The sequence below is a fragment of the Phoca vitulina genome, unplaced genomic scaffold, assembly GCF_004348235.1.
Source record: "Phoca vitulina isolate PV1807 unplaced genomic scaffold, GSC_HSeal_1.0 scaffold8, whole genome shotgun sequence".
Lineage (NCBI taxonomy): Eukaryota > Metazoa > Chordata > Mammalia > Carnivora > Phocidae > Phoca > Phoca vitulina.
In genome coordinates this window covers 63,747,933-63,761,191 of record NW_022589711.1, presented here as the reverse complement: position 1 = coordinate 63,761,191, position 13,259 = coordinate 63,747,933, and the positions used below count along the sequence as shown (strand labels likewise).

The following is a 13,259-nucleotide window of genomic DNA, read 5'->3' as shown; positions in this document are numbered from 1 at the left end:
TGGATGACTTAACCTAATAGTGTGGCTTTACACATCTTTCATAAACTCACAGCTCCTTATATTTCTACTCTGGACTCCAGACTCCTAGATCATACTGCTGACTCAGCATCTCCACTTGGTATCTGATATGCATCTTAAACTTAACATTTTAAGATGAATGCCTGATCTTCTCCAAACCTATTCCACCCACACTCATTTCTTCTCAATAACTTCTCAGTTGCTCAAGCCAAAAGTCTAGGAGACATTCTTGACTCTTTTCTCAGTCCCTACATCAAATCCATCAGCAAGTCTGGTTGATCTTACCTAAAAGAAGAGCCAGAATTTGACACCACCATTTCTACCACACTAACCCAAACTGCCTGCATCTCTCACCTCTGTTATTGCAGGGCTCCCAGCTTCTGCCCCACTACAGTCTATTCCCAACAAGATAGTCAGAGTGACCCAGTTAAAAGGCAAGTCAGCTCATGACACTCCTCTTCTCAAAACCCACCTCTCCCAGACTAGAAGCCCAAGTCCCTACATGGTCTCCCAAGCCCTTCACAATCTGTCTGCCACAGCCTAACCTCATCTACTGCTCTCTCCTTACTCGGTCCAGTATAGCCACCATGGCTTCCTTGCTATTCCTGGAATAAAGTGGCATGCTCTGGCCTCAGGGCCTTTCTCACCTTCTGCTCTCCTTGTCAAGAGTGCTCTTCTCCCAGAATTCCACGTGGCTCACCTGTTCTTGGCGAGACCACCACAATTATGACTGCAGGTCCTGCACTTTCTATCCTCCTTTCCTACCTAATGTGTGCCTTGAACAATTATCTTCCAATAATACACATTTCTAATTGTACTAATTATTACAGTAGGAGAGAATCTCCACAAGGGCAGAGATTTTTATTGTTTTGAATCCTCAGCACCATGGGTCTGGCATGTGGTAGGTATTCAGCAAATATTTATTAAATGTTGAATGAAGGATAATATAATTTTAAAATGTGATTTTGATAGATTTTTAATTCATTCATCATGTCCAATTATAAAAGCTATTATTATTTAAAAGCCTAATGAGCCTTTTAATAAGCACTGGTGTATTTAATTTAAATTACTGAGTAGTAAACACCAACCACCATGTTTCTGAGGGCACTCCAAGGAGATCAAGGTGAAGTTAAGTTTAGAAGGATGAACTGCCAGTTTCCCACAGGGATTGATTTCTGTAGATGTCAGAACTTCTACCACACCTGCTCAGGGTAGACTCAGGACAAAACCTGAGTAAGGGCAAGCGTGGGTAAGTATAGACTGCAAGTTAGCATCTAAGCATTTTTTCCTTAGGTTTTTCTTTTTTAAAGTGTTTGCTTTGATAAATATAAGTAATCTTAGATTAGTGCTCACACATTTTCTTAGAAAAGTATATCTAAAAGTGGAACTGTCTGCTCTAGACCACTCCTGGAGACAAGAGAATGGACTCAGTTTCAGGCATACCATGAATAATAGAGGCCAGAGTATAAATTAGAGAGTCCACAGCACTATTACAAAATGAAGACTGATACTGAAAATTTCAGATCCAGTGGTTAGAGAGTCTCTGGCCTCCTGTCAGGCAGGTAGGAGCATGCTGGCTCTCAGAGGCTTCTCTATGTGGAATAACCATAATATTGACCATTTAGTGAACACATATTTTGTGTCAAGTCTATTAGGTTGTGAATTAGCTCACAAATGTTCAAAATACATATATTATCCCCATTCTAAAGATAAGAATACTGAGGCTCAGAAAGGATATTCAGCTGCCTAAACTCACCCAGCTACTATGTGATAAGATGAGTATTCAAATTCAAATCTTTTAGGGGTGCCTGGGTGGCTCAGTCGGTTAAGCGGCTGCCTTTGGCTCAGGCCATGATTCCAGGGTCCTGGGATCAAGTCCTGCATCAGGCTCCCCGCTCAGCAGAGAGCCTGCTTCTCCCTCTCCCTCTACTGCCCCCATGCTTGTGTTCTCTCTTTCTCTCTCTGTCTCTGTCAAATATATAAATAAAATATTTTTTAAAAAACCTCAAATCTTTTGACCCCAGACTCATGTTAATGCTCCTATACTAGGCTGAAGCAGAGGTTTAGGGAAAGTACTTAGGCCTGGAAAGGGAGGAGGGTAGGGTAAGCAGGCTGGCATCATGGCAGCACTCAGGCCGCAATACAGAACTGGAAGCCATTCAGGGCATAAGGCCAGCCCAAGAGCCCAGACATACTCAGTGACATGAGTGACAAGACTAGCCCAGTGGGCACATAGGACAAGGACTTCACACCAGGCTTAGGGCTGCAGTCCAATTTTGGGCAGACAGAGAGGTGGACAGACCATGGAGACAGACACACACAGAGAGGGGTAAAGTTAGGGCTGAGACTGATAGCAGGACTACTTCATTGCTCTCCTTTCTCCTGAACATCCAAATTCTGCCTTCACATCCTCCTCACCCTCCCATTTTTTTTCCTCTAACCCCCACCATTCTCTCCAAGCTCACCGTTTTGTCTCTTCAAAAGGAAGGTCCTGGCATATTGTTCTTGATTGCACCAACTCCCTCCTCCTAAGACCCCTTCCCCTGATCCCATCTTATATCCTACCCTAGGCCCCAAGTTTTTCATTGGCGCCCAGGTAACAATAACCTTAAAGAGACAGAACATAACCCACTTGAGAGTAAAGTAACCTCTCACGGCAAATGCCCTTAAGGCAGTCTGTGAGGCCTGACACAGATGCTGGGTAGCACAGTCAATATGCTTACACTCTGGTCACTATTCTCGTGGTTTGCCTGACACTCTTATTCCTGACCTTCCCATGCCAGGGAAAAATAATGCCTCCCATTTGTTTGGCATGTTACAAAACATTCCAGCTGCATTACCTCACTGAATTCTCCCAAGAGTGATGGAGGCATTTCCTCCCACATCAGATGAAGAAATGGAGGTTCAGAGAAGGTAAGTGGCCTGCCCTGGGCCACAGAGCTGGTCAGCATCAGGCAATGGCCAGAATCAACCGCCCCCTTCACTACAGCCAAAAGAGAATGACTCAGCCTGTCAGAGGAGAGTAGGCTTCTTTAGCCTAATTTTCATTTCCTCATGATAGAAACTTTGCTCCCATTAATATAAGTAAAACCAAATTAAACAAAAACCATTTATTTCCCACTCCCTGAGTTCTGGCAAACTCTCCATGCTGACATCAATTCACAGAGGGCCCCTTGGCTCAGAGATTTCTTTCCATCCTCCATTTATTTGTAGTTTTATAAATGATAGCACTTTTCTTATGAAAAACACTGGAAGACATTAAGAAAAACATTTACATAAAGGACAACTTTAGACTTTGAACAATGAAGGAAATCGGAAGAATGTGGACAATGGGATGGACAGGGGACAAGGAATGGGAAGGGGCTCCCACACAGAAACCCTGGCCCTGCAGGGAAGCTGGGCCATGACTTGGCCTGCTCTTTGTAGGCAGCCTCTTTGTTAGCCCAGATGAAGCACCACAGCCCCCAGTCTTCTCCCCAGCCCATGGCCCCATGTGTTTGGTCTTCCCACCAGCATCTCCGTGCTTCACTTCCCAGCCTCTTCCTGACAATCCTAGCCTATAATCTGTACACCATGTAGAGAGAACCAGAGTTTGTAAGAAATTAGCCAAAAAGGCAAAAGAAAGAGGAAGAAGGTAGGAGAGAGGAAAACCTGGCAATACTACTTAAGAAAACAAATAGACTTTGTTTTGTTTATCTTCATGGAATGTAGCAGCCTAATGGGAATGGCTGAGTAAAATAGGGTTGCCTTGGGAAACAGTTTATGCAGGCTGATCAACTCATTTCTGACATATACACAAACATGCAGAGCCACCAGTACATGAGGACTCAGAAGACTGCCCCACTGAAGATTCTTCTGACTGCCTGCATCAGAAGGAGAAAAGGAACATATGCAAATGCTTTTTGTATTCTATGTGTCAGGCACTTGAGTGATTGAGGAAGAGGAAATGGACATGTCCTGGAAATAACGTGGGGACATGCAATGACCTGTTGCCACAGGATTCCCTTAGTCACTGGCATGATTGTGACTTTCTCATCACCTTACAGGACTCAATTTAAATGGGACCTAGAGAACTTTCCTGACACCCTTCCATTTCTCTACCATTCTCTACCAATCACAGCACTGTTTATGCCCATCTTAACGCTTAATAAGCTGTAATTGTTTTGTTCACTCATCAATTTGTTTGTCTGATGGCTGCCTCCCCCAAAAGATACAAGATACATTAGCATGTCTACTTTCATTACTACTATGAGATATTATTGAGTAAGGGCTCAATTTTTACCAGTGGAATGAATGAACAAGTATTAAAATCTCCAGCATAGCCCCTGATTTTCAGTAGATATTCCATAAACCCAACTTCTGTTCTCAGAGCCTACAGTCTATCTGGGTATAAGGACACATGAAAATACAATTTTATACAAGGAAGTCTGAGCAGCATGCTGATTTAGATACACCCCCCCCCAAAAAAAAAAAAAGAAAAAGAAAAAGAGCTGGTGGTGAAGACTATGTTCAAGGAACTCTCAGGGATTGGCAGGAGAGACCACAGCACATTTCAGGATCTCTGGAAATAAGGGAGTTATACCCAAGTTCATGCCCACCTAATCTGTCCCCTTGGATCTCTGGGGTTGATAGTTAAAATAAAGATGACCAAACAGTTTCTTTTCAACAAGGAACTGAGGCAGGCCTGCTTAAAATGTCCCCATTCACAAGATGATCTGTCCTTAGAAATGTCATCTAAAGACATTTAGAGGGAGCTGGAGATGGAAGAAGGGTTGTGCCTTTTCTTTTAATCTGACTCTGCCAGTGCCTGCCTAGTGAGGCCCCAGAGGTCTCTTTAAGGCCTGTCTGGCTAGAAGCACACTTATTCCAGGACTGCCCATGTCCTCCAGCTGTGTTGACAGCTTCTACACCTCCTAGCTGGGCTGTCTGGAGGCTAGCTGTCACTCACTTTGGCTGTTCTTTACCCAAATCTTTTTTTTTCCCTTTCTTTATTTTTGAGGAGTTTTTGTTTTGTTTTATCACTTGGGAAATCTAAAAGGCAGGAAAACAGAAACATAGCTAAAATACTTAATATTAAATTTAACTGAAAAAATATTCGAATCCAATTCAAAAATACCAGGAATTTCTAATTTCTCCTTTTGGCTCCTGAAACTACTGAACTTATGTCTCTGACATCTCCCCCTAGGGCTCTCTACTGGCATTTATACGTACCCAGTCTAGGCATCCAGAGAAGACCCACACTCTCCTCATCTAACTACCTTGCCTTTAATTCTCACCCCTATTCTCCCAGCAAAAAGTGTCCCAGTAAAGAAAAAATACCAGACTTGGAGCCTGAAAACTTTGTTAGACTATCTATTAGGCCCCAGATACCTTCAACATATGACCCCAAAGAACACCTGAAGTGTCTAAAGGGCTTTCATTGAAAGATTTTCAGGCTACTTGTGTGTTCCTGCTGGATGGAATTAGGACAATCAGTAGAAGCTCCAGGAATAAGATTGAAACTGTTCTAACAGTCCAAGCTCCCAGCTGCCTCACAATACACTTGTCCCAAAGAGCTTGCCAGAGCAGTGATTCCTAAGCCTCAATACCTATTGCAATCTCTAGAAGTTTTTCAAAATATGCATACCTGGGTCCTACTCCAAATAAAAAAAGGATCCGACTCTGGGAATTGGAGGCTAGGGCCCAGAAACTTGTGTGAGAGAACCTAGATTTAAGGCCATCATGTCACACATACTAATAGAGTTGCTAAAACTCAGAGCTTTGGTTTTCCCATTAGTAAAATGAGGCTAACAATACCAACTTTACAGAGTTGCTGTAGGAAGTAAAAATTAGTTATATTTGCTTAATAAATGTTACTTCTTAAAATAGCTGACAGCGTCCATGGAATTCACTACTACCAGGTGTTACTAGGAATGAGTCAGGTGTTACTAGGAATGAGTCAGAAGCCTGACAACATCTGTAGATTTAACAAGGATCCCCAAAAAACAGTGGTCCTATATCTGTCTAACCCATTACTACCTAATGAATGGATTTTCAAGTCAGTTATAGCACTTTACAATTCATAAGGTGTATGCATATGGATATTGGTTCTCACTCATTTGGATTTTGGTCCTCTTAACAGCCATGAAAAGATAATGTTATGCCAACTTTACAGATAAGAAAGCTGACCATTAGAAGGATTAAGTAATTTACACAAGGCCACATTACTAGTTCTCCAAAAATCTAGGGTGAGAACCAAGTTATACCTTCTACCTCCTAGACAGGTGCCATTATTTGCACTACCTTGAGATTTGTTACCAGTTTCAGAGGCTTATTTCTTGCCTTCGCAAGTAGACAAGACTAGAGACTATTTTGTGGTTCCTTTTGCCTCTCATCCAGCTAGACAGTGTCTTACTACAGTGAGAGCCCAATTCATGTATGTTACTGCAATTAATTCATGTATGTTACTGCAATTAATTCATGTATATTACTGCAATTAATTCATGTAATGGATTTTGCAGAGATCAGCACTTTTTCCATCATCATAATCCCCAAGTTGGGACTTGGATCTTTATTTTACTTCACTCTACATTTCCAGGGCTCTTGATCCTAAGGTTTGTTTATATCTCCTTTTTCCTAGCCATTTACACTGGTCTCTTCTCAAGGCCTGCTAAGTTTTCTGTTGCTCTGTTTTCTTCATGTTCCCCATCTCCATAGTCATGACCCAGTAGCTCCGGCCGTTCTTCTCCATCTGCCTGGTCAAGTGGAAGGACATGGAATGAGTCTGAGTTTGGATCCTCAGTCTTCTCTCATTAAGTTAGATAATTTGGGGCAAATTGCTTAGCAGTTCTACCCTTCAATCTTCTCATCTTAAAACAGAAATAATTACATACCAAGGTTGTTGTGAGGAATAAGAAAGATAATGGACCAGTATGACTGGCACATAGTGCTTACACAATGATGGTATCGGCCATCTCTTCCTCTCCTCTAAGGTCTTCTCCCTGCAAGTTTTTCTATTCTGCAACAACTATAAGAATACAACCTTCAAGTATAATTTTCATTTTATCACTTACCTAGTCAGATCTTCCCTTCAACATCTCCTAAGCAATATTCCCCTCAAATTCAAACTCGAAATCAACACTGTCCAGTAGAAATATAGTGCAGTCCCCAGAAGTGAGCCATATATATAATTTTAAGTTTCCTAATGGCCGCATTAAAGCAAAGTAAAAAGAATAGCTAAAATCAATTTTGATGATTTTAATATATCTAAAATATTATCATTTTAACATGTTACCATGTAAATGTTATTAATGTAATATATTACAATCTGTTCTATGCTAAGTATTAAAATTCAGGTGTGTATTTTACACTTACAGGGCATCTTAATTTGGACTAGCCATATTTCAAGTACTTGATGGTCATATGTGGCTAGTGACTATCATGCACAGCCTCGATCTCAGTTTAACCCTTACCCATCAACTACTTATCTTTGCTAAGGACCCCAATTTTATAGGCTTATCAAACACTGGTCAAAAACACTCATCTGCCATATTCTCCCTTTCTTACCTAAACAAATATCTAAATCCTTCATCCATCTTGAAGGCTTGCTCCTTCCTCTTATATTTCTTCAGAACTTTGAATGCTGGACAGCTTCTCCAAGGACACTGCCTCTGCCTAATGCCACCTGAGTAGAGGTTACAGACAATTGAAGAGAGGTCTATGGAGTAAAAGGTAGAGCAATCTTGGTGAAGAGCAAAGATTGTGACATGAGGCAGGTCTGGGTTTATATTCATGCCCAGGCTCTGCCACTAACCACCCTTGACAGATGGGAGTGTGGATGGGCCTAAGACCAGTAGCTGTCAGTATTTTAAAAGCTCATTAAACAGGCCACAATTAGCAATAATGATATTCTAGCCCAAGAAATCTACACTTGAGAATGCTTGTTTTAGTGGCTCTTTCAGACACCCCATGGAGTGACTATTGTCTTACGACGTTGAGGCATAGGGTTAGCACCACAATATTAGCCTGTCATTGGTTAGTACCAGCTAAAGGCAGTCAGAGATCAAGGCAGCGATTGCTCATCCTTGCCAAATCAGCTAGCCATATCAACATTGACTCTACTTTTAAATTAAGAAATTAATATTTAATACTTTAGCAACCTCATTTTGCATAACATCATCACACTGCCTTGCAGAGCTATTGGCATGCAGGTGAGAAGATTTTTGTCATTGTTATCGACTCCAAACTAGGCAATTTTTATCTCCTTACTATGAAGTTCATCAATAATGTTCCCATAGTCTGCCAAGTGCTGCCTCCTTTAAACAGTATCAGTCTGAAGGAACAAGCAATGATAGGTAGAAACTGAAAGAAGAAAACGTAATTAAGCATTTAATAGTCCAGTCAATATTTTCTGAGTAAATTATCCTTTACCCTTTTAAATTAGAGATAAGTGCCACTCAAGTTGCAAATTCTGGGTAAAGTGAAAACTTCCCCCAAGCTTTGTGAAAAAACACTGACTACCAGAACCACAGGTTCTTGTGAATTTATGATATATGGTTTAAAACACCATTTTTAAAATCTATAACCCTAATTAGTGTTCTATAACCCATTCCCATTTCATTATGTTAGAGAAAGAGAGAAACCTTGCTACTCCCACACTTTCACAAATAGGAAACTATCACCTTCTGGTAATACCTTTTTATATATGTCCCTAGGTTCATATTTGTATATGCTATACAATTTTTAATTTGTTCATTTTTAATTGAAAGAACTTTCCCAAAACACAAAATGAAAAAGCTAGTTACCAAGGAGACTCCCTGATGAATCAGAGTGATAGCAAGACATAGTCTATCTGCTTAGTTCAGAAAACCTTTTATTTAAAAGAGGAGCAAATCACATCCCAAGCTATTCTGGATCATGAATATCTACTGGCAAGAAGTACAGACAGCTTTTATTATTTTTTTTAAACTCGGAAGCAAATTAGCAAGTGCCTCTTATAGGAAATCTGAACAGATTTAGATAGACGGGGAATATCTCTTGAGCATGCTTGACTTAGGAAAACAAATACCATCCAAGGACAAAATGGCCCAGTGGAGGAGACTAACAATAACACACACAGCTCTGCATTTCCATCCAGGAATCTGCACGAAGATGCTCTTGGAAATAGGAACTAAGGAAACCTTTACATCTTTGCAGCAGTGACATTTTCCAAAACAATTGCAGTGCCACTAAAAAAGGGTTGACTCCTGATTTACCTCTCATGAAGAGAGTGAACTACACGGATAATTTGGAAAGTCAGATCAGATTTTTTGGTTCATGGCTTGATAAAAGAAGATTAATGTTCACATCCAAAAGTTTCTTCATTGATTCTCTTCATATTTTTGTAATAAGCCTCAGTTTGTGAGTCTGGAGTTTCTACGTGGCTGCACAATGGGAATCCAGTAGCTATTGCTAAAGGAAGACTTCTACAAAGAGAACATGAAAGACAAGACACGTATCCAGTGGAATGCTCAATGCTGCCTGTGGAAATTAGAATAATGCCCAGGAATCATGTGAGTAAAACAATTACAGGAAATACAAATAGCGCTGCAAGTCAGGGACGAAGTTTCAAAAACTGTGAAAGTCACCACGGGTTTGTAACATAAAGTTTGATGCAGAACCACAATTTTTATTATTCAGTTTATTTGTTATTTTTTATTTTTATGACTGCTATCTCTGTTCCTGTGCAACCAACAGAATTTTGGGACAATGCTACAATTTTGAAAATTTCAGTATTTACATTATTTGTCTTCTCTGAAAATCTAAATGAAGATAAAGGGAAAAATCCAAAAATCCTTGGAAACAGAAGATTTCTAATAAACTACCTATTTTTAAATAGGCTTTCTTCCTAAAGGTGAAACTACAAATGAATGTAATTGGAAGGAAAAATAACTTTGCCTGAAGCAATTGAAATCTTACTGAAAACTTCGGGTCTACTATTGCTAAGGTAACTATCAATTAAAGTCTGGGTAATATTCCTGAACTTATTAATGAAATAGGAGGGGAGAAAAGAGATTAGGTTTAAAGTGAGCAAAATTGGGAACCAAGAATGAGGTGGGCTATAACAACTCTCTCCTTTGTTTTTGACATTTCAGATAAGAATTCTCAAAGTTTAGCAGTTTTGAAATAAAAGAAACTAATGAGATTTTGAGTGCTCAGGTGAAAGATATTTTATGGGACAATAGTTTGAGGTTTAGTCTTACGACATAAATTTTGCTACTTCATCTCCAGAATAAAGCTAGTGGCTAGCCGCTAGAGCATGGATTTTTAAAATTCAAGCATATGATATTTTTTCTGACAACTTCATAAGATTTGTCATCAAATCTTATTGATATCTGTCACCTCAGGTTTCAAGTGAAAATACACTAATTATTTTAACAACACAAAAGATGATGAATTTATAATGAGTACTCACAGAAATAGAACTCATGCAGCACAAAAACAACTCTGAGGCTGAAAACTCCCTAAGAATGCTTTTTCATTCATAACTTGCTACATTATACCCGGAGAATACCCGTCTCAGAGGTAATGCAATTATCCTATCTGCCATTCCAGGGACAATAAAAGGAGAAGACAAAAAAAAAAATTACTTAAATGTGAAATTTGGAATGTTAATTTTTTTAACTACCAAACTTCCAGCTCAAATTTCATGTCTTTGTAGATTTTTTTTTTGTTTATACTTGTATATTCTTTCATTCTTGTGAAAGGAAAAAAAAGGAAGTTGGCAAAAATGAAAAAAAAAGAGAAACAGAGTAAGACTTCAATAAATATGGTGAACTCCCTTCATATTCCCATCAAAAAATGTGAATAGCAAGGTCTATCAGCTTTGCTATCAGTGCATATTCCTATTTGAACAAATGTTTCCATGTCTTTCATGTGTTAAAAAAACTACTCCAAGTATTAAAAATACAAGAAACAGAGAAATTAACTTTGAACTTATCAGTTTGGGCTTAAACCAAACAAAAATCTTCAGAGCATTAGTATGTATCACAAAATTTTAAATGAAGTAACATTCAGAAAATCCTAATATAAAGAAAATACTTGGGGCGCCTGGGTGGCTCAGTCGTTAAGCGTCTGCCTTCGGCTCAGGTCATGGTCCCAGAGTCCTGGGATCGAGTCCCACATCGGGCTCCCTGCTCCGTGGGAAGCCTGCTTCTCCCTCTCCCACTCTCCCTGCTTGTGTTCCTGCTCTCACTATCTCTCTCTGTCAAATAAACAAAATCTTTAAAAAAAAAAAAGAAAATACTAAGTGCTACATGGTATAGTGTAAATTTGTTGTTACAGTGAATCTGTGACATTCTCTCCTCTAAAAGGGTAGTAAAAAATATAGATTGACTTGGTAGCGCAAGCTTCTTGGTAATCAGATTTTTTAAGATTATTTTTCTCCCATTTTATTGTGCTTGGAGTAGTTTTCAAAGATGAGATGTTTTACCAGTAATAACATACTGCATTTATATAACACTTTAGAAGCTCTAGAACACAATCATCTAAATGATCTCAATGGACACCCAAATACTCTGAGAAATACTTCTTTCCCCCTTCCTTTGTCTAAAGAAAGAAATATAGACTGAATGGTTAGTTGTCTATCCAAGGTCTTAAAGTTAGTTGAGTCGTGGGACCAAGACTTGAACTTGAGTCTTCTCCAGTCATACACTTACCATCACTTCACAATATGTCCATTGAAAAGATGAAATATTACTAAATATTACTAGGGAAACCTCACCAAAGGGAAAGGGGATATATCAGGGACTCCAGCAGTGGTTAGGTGTAGCTGGACTTCATAAAGAAAACTCACATGTTGAAATAGGTTGGAAACATTCAAGGGTTTTCATTCTTTATTGCTTTTAGGCTGTTGCACTTGCCATCTTTGAAGTATTAAACTTAGCTAAACTGAGTTTCCATGAATGGAAATGGAAATATGTAGCACTCACTGTTATGATTATATACTCCTTTTTAAATACTATAACAGTGGTGCCTGGGTGGCTCAGTCATTAAGCGTCTGCCTTGGGCTCAGGTCATGATCCCAGGGTCCTGGGATCGAGCCCCACGTCCGGCTCCTTGCTCAGCGGGAAGCCTGCTTCTACCTCTCCCACTCCTGCTTCTACCTCTCCCACTCCCCCTGCTTGTGTTCCCTCTCTCACTGTGTCTCTCTCTGTCAAATAAATAAATAAAATCTTTAAAAATAAATAAATAAATACTGTAACAGTTTCTAATCATTAATCAAATCATGTTGCCAGTGCAAAAAACAAACTCCCAAAATAAATAACTTTGGAAGAAAGATTAGATAAGCTAAAATACTTTAAAGAAGGCCAAACAAGTACTAAGAAACAATGAGCTGCTGATTTTGGAGATAAATCTCTATAAATAGTAGGTAATTCTGTATCTAGATCTATAAAGCATCTCTGGAGGACAGAGAGAAGAGAAAAAGGAGGAAAAGAGAAGAAAAAGAAGAAGGCATAATGGCTGTAGATTTCTGTGTTCCAGAAATGCACTCTCTTTTACATTTACTGATTTGGGAAAATTAGCCTTCAGTTATTCAAATTATATACTATGCAAAGTTTTAAGAACATACCATTGACATAAAATAGGTTTCCCATTAGAAAAAAAATGTGGTATATTCAGTACTGGGGATAGTTCGCCCACAGGAAGATCTTCATGTGGTAGACAAAGGGTTGGAATGAAGCTTAAAGGTCACTGCTTCAACCAACTTAAGGGCAGTATATGGAATTTCTGCAACATATGCCAAAAGCGAACAAGTGATCCAGAGATCTAAACATCTATTAAAGCCTTTGAGTTTGCAAAGTACTTTCATGTGCATAATCACATTCAATCTTCATAATAATTCTATGCAGACGCAATTACATTAATTTTACAGTGGGAAAACTAAGCCCGAAGAATTCATATTGATTGCTTATGGATGCCAAACTAGGTAAAAAAATCACTAGGTCTTCTGGTACACAATTCAGTACTTCTCTCCTATCAACTAAGGAATCCCGCTTCAGGGACACCTGGGTGGTTCCAGTAGGTTAAGTGTCTGCCTTCGGCTCAGGTCATGATCCCAGGGACCTGGGATCCAGCCCCGCATCAGGCTCCCTGCCCAGCGGGGAGCCTGCTTCTCCCTTTCCCACTCCCCCTGCTTGTGCTCTCTCTCTCTCTCTGTCAAATAAATAAATAAAATCTTTAAAAAAAAAAAAAAAAGGAATCCCACTTCACTGTCTAAAACA

General features: G+C 39.5%; 1 protein-coding gene across 2 annotated transcripts in view; it reads left to right on the top strand.

Annotated features, from left to right (window-relative positions):
- Positions 1-13,259, top strand: part of KCNMB2 (potassium calcium-activated channel subfamily M regulatory beta subunit 2) — a 231,519-nt gene that overhangs the window by 109,591 nt on the left and 108,669 nt on the right. Inside the window, exon 2 of one of the 2 annotated variants that reach the window (XM_032407173.1) lies at positions 9,388-9,982. The exons of the other annotated variant lie outside the window; for it this stretch is intronic. The gene's annotated coding sequence lies outside the window, so the exon portion shown is untranslated. The remainder of the gene's footprint in view (positions 1-9,387; positions 9,983-13,259) is intronic. 2 annotated transcript variants of the gene reach the window in all.